At 44.8% G+C, this 12,771-nt stretch overlaps 1 protein-coding gene and 1 pseudogene across 1 annotated transcript in view; one reads left to right on the top strand and one right to left on the bottom strand.

Annotated features, from left to right (window-relative positions):
• The window catches only part of LOC126203114 (HIV Tat-specific factor 1 homolog), a 595,450-nt gene that overhangs the window by 225,063 nt on the left and 357,616 nt on the right, over positions 1–12,771 (bottom strand). The gene's annotated exons all lie outside the window — the stretch shown is intronic.
• LOC126204786 (5S ribosomal RNA) lies at positions 2,095–2,212 on the top strand (annotated as a pseudogene).

Here is a 12,771-nt window from a genome sequence, read left to right as displayed (position 1 = left end):
TACCTGCCGGAGAAATACTCTCTTGGTACAGGAACAGAGAAAAGGATTTAATGCAATTTTTTAAAGAATAAGACCAGATTGTTTTTTTGTCGTGATATAGAGGATTTACTGATTTCCTTTAATGTGTTATTCCTGGTGCTACGCTCCATTTAAATAGTGGTTCGTAACTCTTCCTATGACAGATGGTTCTAACTGTCCATTTTAACTAACGACGGGTGACTTATTTACAGCAATTAATAACACACATTGACAGATCACGAACGGATAAGCTTCAGTTCGCAGTTAATACCGCTTAAGTAACACGCAGCTTTATTTAAAGACAAATAAATAACAAAGTAGCACATGTGTTACTTTAAAGATGCTGCATCGTAAAAAGGCGAGTCTCTACTTTTAATTCCGAAAACATAAATCAAATATCTGTTACGTGTCGGAAAAGTCTGCTTATAACGCAATGTATGTGTGTGAATACTCAAGGAGGTAAAAAAACGTGTTTCGAGCAAAGAGAACTTGAAGAACACATTTCCACGGCAAGCAGTAATAAAAAAATCGAAATTTATTTTCCGGAACTCTAAAACTACCGTCAATAAATTTCCATACAAGTTCAGCGTTCGAAGCAAGCTTGATTTAGCACCTACTAAAACAAGATGAAAAAAAAGCTCCAGGCTTTGCAGCAAGCGGGAGAGGTGCAGAAATCGACAAAAAGGCGGAGGATGAAGCTTGAAACAACTGCATCCATGTAAGACGTCTTTCACTTTCTGGAGATACCGGTTCCAGAAAAAGATACAAAGCAGTCAGGTAATACGATGGCTGCCACTGTGCGTTTCCAGTTCTACAACTGCGCTGCCGCATTACAGGGGAAAAGCCGCAATGGGTTGCACTTCTTTATTTTACATATCGACTGCAGAGCTGCGACAGTTGCGCCCGTGCCTGCTATCATTACGCAGCAGCCAACACATGTTGTTTTCTTCTACAACGTTGTGTGGAACATGATATGTTGTAAGTGTAACAATTTTTGGAGTATCTTGACGATTCCTACGGCGTCGAAATTAGGTAACTGCTAATAATGAAATAAGGGAAAAAAGAATCAAAACATCTGACGTCCTCTACCTTCACATTTTAATACGAAGCCCCTCTCCATCAACAGCCAACGCAATGCAAACCATCACCCAGTGTTTCAAGAATGCTCGACAAAATGTATACATAAAGAACTAGTCAAACAATATTTAGAAGCCAGTACATAGCGGGTTTCTATCTTATTCTTTATCTTGTTTTCTTGTTAAGTAATAAATAACAGTCGACACTACTTCTCTCATCAATGTTTTCACTGTTGAAACAGTTATTATTTTTTTATTATCTATTTGCATTTTAGCAGGTATAAAAGACAGCCAACCAGTTGCCATAAATGGTGGTTTTCAAATAAACTGTACCAGGGTTTCGACGGAAACATATTTTACATCAGTAATTCATTCAGTAAAAGCTGTCTCCACATAACATCTATCGGCGACGGTCTGCATGTCTATATGTAAAAATTACGGCGCCCCTAGCATCAGGGACTTGTCACATAGTAAAACCAATCACTTGAAATAAAAGACCATGTTAGTAGTTATATTCCGACACACGACACGTAGCTGCTAACATACTCTGTTATTTTAAGTGATTGGTTTTACTGATGTGACAAGGCCTTGATTCTAGGGGCCTTATTCTTTTTTTCTGGAACCGCGCGACCTCTACGGTCGCAGGTTCGAATCCTGCCTCGGGCATGGATGTGTGTGATGTCCTCAGGTTAATTAGGTTTAAGTAGTTCTAAGTTCTAGGGGACTAATGGCCTCAGCAGTTAAGTCCCATAGTGCTCAGAGCCATTTTGAACCTTATTCTTTTTACATATAGACATTCACACCGTTGCTAATCTGAAATTTGTTTGATCTCCTGCAGAAGACGGGTTTAAATCCGTCGAAACCATGGTAAAGGTGATTTGAAAACCACCGTTTATTGCAACTGGTTGGCTGTCTTTCATACCTGCTGTTCTGTAACCCTGTAACGTTATTGCAGTGCAGCCATGTTCAAAATATTTGCATTTTATTTATGCACAGTGTAGGCAACGGCCTTGCCGCAGTGGATACACCGGTTCCCTTGAGATCACTGAAGTTAAGCGCTGTCGGGCGTGGTCGGCACTTGGATGGATGACCATCCAGGCTGCCATGCGCTGTTGCCATTTCTCTAGGTGCACTCAGCCTCGTGATGCCAACTGAGAAGCTACTCGACCGAATAGTAGCAGCTTCGGTCAAGAATACCATCATAACGGCCGGGAGAGCGGTGTGCTGACCCCACGCCCCTCCCAACCTCATCGTCCACGGAGGATGACACGGCGGTCGGATGGTCCCGGTAGGACACTCGTGGCCTGAAGACGGAGTGTTTATGCACAGTGTAGGCTTCTTCTTTGTCCAGGCACTATAAAAACTAAACATTTTTTGTTCTGAGAATTTTGCTCTCTCATGTGAGAGAATACTTATAGGAAAAATCATCAAGTCCTCATACAACCTTCTCAATACTCCATGCAAACAAAGCAAACAACACAATACGAATTAAGAAGAACCAAATCGCATTACTATTAACATCAGCGAACGCAGCGGGAACAGATAAATTTGCACGAGGGCCACTACAAAAGAAATCCACAATGTCTTCTTTTAATTTATTTTCCATACTCTCATATTTTTACAGTCTGCTGATACATTCTTGGGAGACAAAATGTCATTTCCCTACACATTCTGCCCCTTTCAGGTGCGTTGCGCAACCGCGAAACTCAGGCGTGTATACCGTCACTGTACAAGTCAGGATCAGAAAGTTTGAGGCACTGTTTATCAGCTGTCACGAGAGAATCATCACCTTCAAATCTCGTTCAGCGAGGGGATTCCTTCGGTTTACTGAAGACTTGATAATGTAACGGTCCCAAATCACGGTGAGCCAACACCACGCTGAATTCTAGCATTACCGATGGAGGGCGTCACGAAGTTGTAAGTCATTTTCAGCCAAGTGTCCGGATAGTTTTGATTACATTGTGTATGTGCCTTTTTGCTAGTAGGTAGCAGTAGCACAGTGGCTAGCGTCCCGGCTTCACACTTTTGCGCCCCGTGTTCGAAACCAGATTATTATTTTTTTTATTCTCGTTTTTGACTGATCAACCGTTGTCAAAAGAAGATTACTATACGAATGTCTTTCAATGTTTACTGCAATAACGTTATCCTTATTCGTCTACTAATTTTACCATGAATGAATTAAAAAGAAAAAAAAAGAGACAGTAAGTGAAAGGAAAAAATTATTTGAAATTGTTTTCGGTGCATTCCTGTGGTGTATTTTGATTCATAATCAACTGATAGCACCAGTTTTCGGAAAACTGATTCGTTATGCGTGGTTTGCCACGAAATTATTGCCAACGCTTGAAATCTTCAGCAATGTTAACGACGTTTATTGTCCGAGTGAGAATCATACGAAGAAATGTCGCTGTGGCACAACTGTCTTAGCGCGATGCTCGTATTTTTACGAATTTCTATGTTTGGAATGTTCTTATGACCGGCATCATCCAAGGGAATGCACCAAATCTTCCTGAAGAATAATCATAAGAATAAAATATAAGAATTAAGAAGTGAGATAACAATGAAATATAAGAATATGAGAATTATAAAGATTAAAATATCGTAAACATGTATTGTGTAACAAATGTCTGACACTTGCTGTGAAACACAGTTATAATTTTACAATTAAAATGACGCCGTTGTAAGTGCTAACTTGATAAGAAACACTGACGTAGTGACCTTCATCGTGTTTCGAACACGGGACGCAAAAGTGAGAGGCTGCGACGCTAGCCGCTGTGGCAATAGTTGGCCTGAGCTTGAAGCGAAAATTTTGACGGTCGTATTCTCAGAAACTATGGAGTATCTACGGATAAGCCGAGACACGTGTTCGCTTTTTTTCAGTCCTCTTCCACTGAGCCAATTTTCTGGGAAATCGGCCGTGTTCTCGTCGTCAGACCAGAAAATTGCTCGTGTAGAACGGGGCTGGGTCAGCGGAGTCTGCCAGGGCGGAGCGCGTGGCGGCGTAGGTCAGTCAAGCCGGGCGCCACCTGCGCCGGTGCAGCTGGGTGTATAAAAGGCCGTTGCCCCTGTCTGGCCGGAAGCCGCTGGCACGGCCGCCGCCCGCATTCCCCAGAGAGAGGGGCGGCGCGCCAGCAACGAGCACATGCGGAAGGAAGCGCCGCAGCCGGAGGGCTCTGCTGTTCTAGCCACTAGGCGAACGCCTCTCCTCTACCCTACTAAAACTACCGCAGGCTGGTGCTGACTATCGTAAGAAAACGTTGACTACGGTAGTTTTCCCAGTAACCGCGCTACCTGTACGTTATGTGTGTTGCATACCTACCGGGCGTTACCTCATTTCGATCACTTGGTTCGCCTAGAAACCAGAAACGGTGAACCATCTAGAAACTGAGTGAGGGTATAGAAAGGGCTGTGTAACTTACAGAACATGTTTGCTCTATATAGCTATCCTCTAGTCTGTTACTTCAATATAGCAGTATGTATAGAAAAATTAAAATTGTCAATGTTTAAGTTTCGCTTTATTCGATAATTGTTGATTTGTAATGTGAGACAGGGGGAGATGCTGTAATAAAAATAAAGAAAACAATAAAAATTTATCACATAGCGCTAGAAAACGCTATTTCCTCAACAAAAAGGTAAAATAAAAATAACTGCAAAACCAGCATATATCAAACATCGCTTCAGTACTTCGTCGAGCTTCTATAAAATGTATTTCTGTTATTCATAAACACTTTCGCTCTTATCAATAGTAACAGAATACTTTTGCCTTTGATCATGATGCCGGCCGGAGTGGCCGAGCGGTTCTAGGGGCTACAAAAATGGTTCAAATGGCTCTGAGCACTATGGGACTCAACTGCTGTGAAATCCCCTAGAACTTAGAACTACTTAAACCTAACTAACCTAAGGACATCACACACATCCATGTCCGAGGCAGGATTCGAACCTGCAACCGTAGCAGTCGCACGGTTCCGGACTGCGCGCCTAGAACCGCGAGACCACCGCGGCCGGCTTAGGGGCTACAGTCTGGAACCGCGCGACCGCTACGGTTGCAGGTTCGAATCCTGCCTCGGGCATGGGTGTATGTGATGTCCTTAGGCTAGTTAGGTTTAAGTAGTTCTAAGTTGTAGGGGACTGATGACCTCAGAAGTTAAGTCCCATAGTGCTCAGAGCCATTTGCCGGCCTCGGTGGTCTAGCGGTTCTAGGCGCTAAGTCCGGAACCGCGGGACTGCTACGGTCGCAGGTTCGAATCCTGCCTCGGGCATGGATGTGTGTGATATCCTTAGGTTAGTTAGGTTTAAGTACACTCCTGGAAATGGAAAAAAGAACACATTGACACCGGTGTGCCAGACCCACCATACTTGCTCCAGACACTGCGAGAGGGCTGTACAAGCAATGATCACACGCACGGCACAGCGGACACACCAGGAACCGCGGTGTTGGCCGTCGAATGGCGCTAGCTGCGCAGCATTTGTGCACCGCCGCCGTCAGTGTCAGCCAGTTTGCCGTGGCATACGGAGCTCCATCGCAGTCTTTAACACTGGTGGCATGCCGCGACAGCGTGGACGTGAACCGTATGTGCAGTTGACGGACTTTGAGCGAGAGCGTATAGTGGGCATGCGGGAGGCCGGGTGGACGTACCGCCGAATTGCTCAACACGTGGGGCGTGAGGTCTCCACAGTACATCGATGTTGTCGCCAGTGGTCGGCGGAAGGTGCACCTGCCCGTCGACCTGGGACCGGACCGCAGCGACGCACGGATGCACGCCAAGACCGTAGGATCCTACGCAGTGCCGTAGGGGACCGCACCGCCACTTCCCAGCAAATTAGGGACACTGTTGCTCCTGGGGTATCGGCGAGGACCATTCGCAACCGTCTCCATGAAGCTGGGCTACGGTCCCGCACACCGTTAGGCCGTCTTCCGCTCACGCCCCAACATCGTGCAGCCCGCCTCCAGTGGTGTCGCGACAGGCGTGAATGGAGGGACGCATGGTGACGTGTCGTCTTCAGCGATGAGAGTCGCTTCTGCCTTGGTGCCAATGATGGTCGTATGCGTGTTTGGCGCCGTGCAGGTGAGCGCCACAATCAGGACTGCATACGACCGAGGCACACAGGGCCAACACCCGCCATCATGGTGTGGGGAGCGATCTCCTACACTGGCCGTACACCACTGGTGATCGTCGAGGGGACACTGAATAGTGCACGGTACATCCAAACCGTCATCGAACCCATCGTTCTACCATTCCTAGACCGGCAAGGGAACTTGCTGTTCCAACAGGACAATGCACGTCCGCATGTATCCCGTGCCACCCAACGTGCTCTAGAAGGTGTAAGTCAACTACCCTGGCCAGCAAGATCTCCGGATCTGTCCCCCATTGAGCATGTTTGGGACTGGATGAAGCGTCGTCTCACGCGGTCTGCACGTCCAGCACGAACGCTGGTCCAACTGAGGCGCCAGGTGGAAATGGCATGGCAAGCCGTTCCACAGGACTACATCCAGCATCTCTACCATCGTCTCCATGGGAGAATAGCAGCCTGCATTGCTGCGAAAGGTGGATATACACTGTACTAGTGCCGACATTGTGCATGCTCTGTTGCCTGTGTCTATGTGCCTGTGGTTCTGTCAGTGTGATCATGTGATGTATCTGACCCCAGGAATGTGTCAATAAAGTTTCCCCTTCCTGGGACAATGAATTCACGGTGTTCTTATTTCAATTTCCAGGAGTGTAGTTCTAAGTTCTAGGGGACTGATGACCACAGATGTTAAGTCCCATAGTGCTCAGAGCCATTTTTTTTTTCCAGAGCCATTTGAAAATGGTTCAAATGGCTCTGAGCACTATGGGACTCAACATCTTAGGTCACAAGTCCCCTAGAACTACTTAAACCTAACTAACCTAAGGACATCACACACACCCATGCCTGAGGCAGGATTCGAACCTGCGACCGTAGTGGTCGTGCGGTTCCAGACTGTAGCGCCTTTAACCGCTCGGCCACTCCGGCCGGCGTAGTTTTGGTACACCGCAACTCTACTCTCCTTAAAAGCGGAGGGCGGCAAGATTTCCAGAATACACACAACTTTAGCGTCAAACTGAACAGAATGGACCGCAAGGGCTGTGTTACATAAGATTGATAATAATGAAAATTTAACAGTTTAAGGTCTTGAACGAGAAGCAGCGGTTGAGAAGGGAGTGAGACAGTCTTGTAGTCCATATATGATGTTCTGTCTTCATACTGAGCAAGTAGTAAAGGCAACCAAGCAAAAATTCAAGTTCAGAGAGAAGACATAAAAACTTTAACGTTTGCCGATCACATTGTAATTCTGCTAGAGGCAGCAAAAGACTTGGAAGAGCAGATGGACGGAACAGACAGTGTCTCAAAAGGAGGATACGACACGATAAAGGCAGTAGATGAGCCTAGCTGTGTGGGCAGCAAAGTAAGTGATGACGGCCAGAGTAGAGAAGACATAAAATACAGACTGTCAATAGCAAGAAAAGCGTTTCTGTCGAAGAGAAATTTGTTACCATCGAATGTAAATTTAATTGTTCAAAAAAATGTTCGAATGTGTGTGAAGTCTCATGGGACTTAACTGCTAAGGTCATCAGTCCCAAGGCTTACACACTACTTAACCTAAATTATCGTAAGGACAAACACACACACCCATGCCCGAGGGAGGACTCGAACCTCCGCCGGGACCAGCCGCACAGTCCATGACTGCAGCACCTCAGACCGCTCGGCTAATCCCGCGCGGCCATAAATTTAATTGTTAGGAGGTGTTTTCTCAAGATATTTGTTCGGTGTCTAGCCTTGTAAGGAAGTGGAAGATAAGAAGTCCAGACAAGACGATAACAGAACCTTTTTACACGTAGTGTTATAGAAGAACGCCGAAGATTAGTTACATGATGTACCGATATACTGTACAAAGTATTAAAACGTGTGACGAAAAGTCAGACACAAAACAAAGTAAAATGAAAATAATAAAAAAACTCTGAAAATGTGCGTGCAATTAGCTCTCAGCCGGCCGGTGTGGCCGTGCGGTTCTTGGCGCTACAGTCTGGAACCGCGTGACCGCTACGGTCGCAGGTTCGAATCCTGCCTCGGGCATGGATGTGTGTGATGTCCTTAGGTTAGTTAGGTTTAAGTAGTTCTAATTTCTAGGGGACTGATGACCACAGAAGTTAAGTCCCATAGTGCTCAGAGCCATTTTTTTTAATTAGCTCTCATAATGGTAATTTATAACAAAATGAATTAATAATGGTACAAACAGACTCTAGAAGATAACTACATAGTATCACTATGACAAGAGATTATTCTTTTACTCGCTGACCAAAGAAACTAAAAAGAACAGCGTTATTACTAACTCTCTGTTCTAGTCTCAAAGCTAACCCACGCTGCGGCGGCCATTAGGCATTGTAAGTTGTAAATTTTAAATAATCTAATTTATGCCGATTATGTAATTTTTCCTTCATATGCCGAGTGACCTTCATGCAGAAATAAAAATATTATTTGTAAGGTTTTTACCACGCTGGATAAACGACAAGAACGGTCGACCAATCGACCATTCTTGGCAGACATTTTGCGTAGGATAAATTTCATTGCGTTCCGTCATCAACGGACGCTTTAAAAAACTTACACCATAATTATTAAGGAAAAGAAAGTGAATATACTATTTTATGTTGTGTGAAAGTAAAAACTAAGAACATTCCATTAAGTTCAGATATTGGCCGCTTCTCGGCAAGACGTAGATTATTACGTTAAGAAAAAGGGAAATACTTTCTTTCAGTACACGGTTTCTTTTAATTAAATTTCGCTACAGTAAAGATATACTGCAGCACCCTGAGATTATGTTTTTATTATTCTTTTGTCAGTATGAACGCTCTACGTAGACCTCAGTTTTAACAAATGCTAAAAGTGCCTCACGCAATCCTATATTAACAAGGCGGTGAGTCGCGCGCTGTTGAATAATCAGAGTTCAGAGAATTATTTTGCGGAAGTATAGGTTCAGGTCCCACATATTATCAAGATTTTTTCTTGTGTCCGCTCCGCCAAATAAGTGCTCTATTCAAGCTATTGACCCGAGCGTAAATATCAGTAAAGTTAAGTGGTAAAATCTTACACTCTTTTCGTCACATTCGTTGAGTACACCGTAAGTATACTTAAGACGGTGTACGGACCTGAGCGGTAGCAGCACAATGGGTGTATCGCGTATGAGGAATTGGGAAGAAAAGAAATTTGTGGCATAACTTGTTTAAAACAAGGTAACGGTTGGTAGGACATGTTCTGACACATCATGGAATCATCAGTTCAGTATTGGAGGGAAGTTTGGGGGTAAAAATTGTAGAGGAGACCAAGAGACGAATATAGTAAGCAGGTTCAAATTGATGTAGATTCCAGTAGTTATTCGGATATGAAGAGGTTTGCAAGAGATAAAGTAGCGTGGGGAGGTGCATCAAACTAGTCTTCGGGCTGAAAACCACAACAACAACAACAACAACAACAACAATCATCACCTGTACGAGATATAAAATGAGTGTAATGATTCCGATTAGTAAGATTTTTTATTTGGTAGTAACTAAGCACCAAAGATCCAGAACAGGTCAGGAAACGTACGTACAGAACATAACCAATACCGGTAGTATTCCCGGAAAAGTATTTCGACATTAATAACTCGGTAAGTAAATTCTTCCGACTAATTTGTGCATGGCACGCAGTCCAACCATAAGAAGGCATGAAAGCACGCCGATCTGTAGAAACCCGCTTTCACCATTAAGGTGGCTTCGAAGGACCAATGAAAACAACATAAAATTGCGTACTTTATAGAAGAACAGCCATTAACTTTGTATGATATGTTTACAGAAATACATCGAGACCTACAGAAGACGACATACAGAAGTCAAAATGTGTTGGGCTACATATACAAAAGAAATACATTGTGTTTTGCAGAAATCAGAGCTTAAAAACCTAAATTCATAAAAACGGAGAATACATCAACAGGAGCCTCCAACCCAGAAATATGATTACACTTCGTCATTTTTTCACAAAGTACTGGTAAATGAAAAGAGAGTCCATGCGTATACGTGTATAGTTCTGTATTTACTGAGCATCAAAACATTGTAGGCCCGACTTATTCCTCGCCTCGCCTATACCCACCAGAATCATATCATTTTTTGGGTCTATGGACCGAAAACTGAATCTAATCTAATCTAATCTAACACCCCTTCCCCCGCCCTCCCGACCGACACGCACAAACATACAAACACATACACACACACACACACACACACACACACACACACACACACACACACACCTGTCTTTGTTGTAGCATGGCAACAAGTGGGGCAGTCGCGTCAATTACTTCAGCGTTCTGTAAAGTTAGTTTTAAGTAATAAGTACAGTCGTTGCTGGCGGTCCTCGATTAAATCGTGGCACTTCGTTACGGGCTAGACTTTTCGCCGTCCTACTCTGTGTAACTGTTCCGGCGATAAGCAAAACAAACAAGCTGCAGCTCTAAGCCGTTACACACGCGTGCCACGTCCGTGAAGTGAAGTGTTTCCCAAACACTGGTGTTTCTTTGGCAGGTTCAGCCGTCGCCCCACTTCGTCTTTCGCTACGAGCGTTGCGTTTGTTTCCGCTTCCCTAGTAGGAATCACGGGCACTCTCTAGCCCACTGACGGACAAACTACATCCCGCGGAAACATTAAATTCGCTGCGCCGCGAAAATTTCATAACACAGTACTTATGAACATGGCGATGCTTCGGCTCAGGAAGCAGCGTAATCCGCACCAATGAAATGCGACAAACTACCATCGTACGCCTTTCTGTTTCAGCAGGAGCCAAATTACTAATGAGTACGATGACGAGCTACACCTGTTGCACGAAAATAAGGCACGAGATCAAGCAGCTGTCATCCCTAAACTGCTGAAGCATTCTCGTTTAGAAAGAAGTAATTTCAGTACAAACTTCAAAGTGACAAAATCATGCCTTCCATTTAATCACGAGAGATTCCTCCAGCACTTGCATCGTACCAATCTGCGTACTGCGACTATGCTTTCTTCGGCTGCCCTCGGATACAGTTTAAGACCATGAAATTACTGCAGGAAGTGGTGCCGTTAGGAAACGAGCAACCAACGGACGTGAAATCCTTGGGTGCGCCAAACGATACAGCCTCATACAGACATCTATGCCACCTCTTAGTAGAAAATCAAAAACGAAGATGCAGTTTCATATATCACCAACTTCTGAATATGAATCAAAGCAATCGTACCAAATTGTGATATTTTAGGCAATAATTGAGTTATGTACACTGCCGTGTTAAATAATTCTATAAGGAAGTGAAACTTATTCTATCGTAGATTGTTTTGAACATCACAGTGCTTTAATAGATACGGTCCTGTTGGAGGTGGTATGCGTACAAGGAATAGGCGAGGAAATACAGATATACTACTTACGAGGAATGGTGAGAACCTGAGACACAGAGTGAATCGGAAATCGACACACACAGATCGATATCTACACAAACTATCAAATAATCATGCACTTCAGAAAAAAGAGCAATGTATAATACAATCGCAACGGGCACAAGATGAATACCTGAGCCGCAGCACTTCGGACGCGAGATGTAAAACCTGGAAAGCGCTCGTAAGGGTAATGGGTACTCCAGCAGCAGCTCAAAATGGCTCTGAGCACTATGCGACTTAACTTCTGAGGTCATCAGTCGCCTAGAACTTAGAACTAATTAAACCTAACAAACCTAAGGACATCACACACATCCATGCCCGAGGCAGGATTCGAACCTGCGACCGTAGCGGTCGCTCGGTTCCAGACTGTAGCGCCTAGAACCGCACGGCCACTCCGGCCGGCCCTGCAGTAGCATAAGAAGTTTCACGAAATCTAACGCTCGCCCCGACGTGACACGTCGGAAAAAGAAATGTCAGTCGGGTACGGAATTTCTGCCATAAATCCCCGGGATAACGGACAGAAACGGTCGCATATTGCGCAAACGTCGCGTAAAGCCTGAAAGCCTGTTTATAAATCAGTATAGGACAAAAGGGACCCACTCGCAGTGCTGGGAATATACCGCACATCTAGTATATGTGGAAAAGTCTGTGTGGGAATGACTGGACGGTCAATCACCACAAGGATCACCAAATATAAACGGAACTGCCGGCTGGGACGTGTGGTGAAATAGGGCGTGGCGGAACACGCGCTGTGTGAGACCGACCATACAGTATTATTCCCCGACAGGGATATTCTCGCTGCAGATAAGGGCTACCACGCCCGCTTGTTCAGGGAAGCCACACATACCCACAAACAAGGCAAGGAGAAGGAAAGCTTCAAGGTAAACGGAGTCTCGATTCCATTGTTGCTAAGAACAACGGATGAAGGGATCAAGAAGAAATTCGCAGCCGTAACGACAAAAAAAGCCCCCAGAAGTTGCCGAGACGGGTACAGATAATCTGTCCGCAACAGCAAAAGATGGTGAAGCTTTGACGTGCCACCCACGCGTGCTGGCGAAGCGCCAGAAGCATTGTCAAACGAACGTCAGCCGAAGAACGCAAGGCAGAAGGCAACAGGCAGTATGTCAACAAGTGGTCAGGAAAGCCGGAATAACTTTGTGACCTACATCTAAATCACACTCCGCATGCCGCCTAACCGTGTGGTGGAGGGTACTTCTGGTACAACTAAC

The sequence above is a fragment of the Schistocerca nitens genome, chromosome 9, assembly GCF_023898315.1.
Source record: "Schistocerca nitens isolate TAMUIC-IGC-003100 chromosome 9, iqSchNite1.1, whole genome shotgun sequence".
NCBI classification, from domain to species: domain Eukaryota; kingdom Metazoa; phylum Arthropoda; class Insecta; order Orthoptera; family Acrididae; genus Schistocerca; species Schistocerca nitens.
Note: the sequence above shows the minus strand (reverse complement) of the source record. Positions and strands in the feature narration are given on the sequence as shown.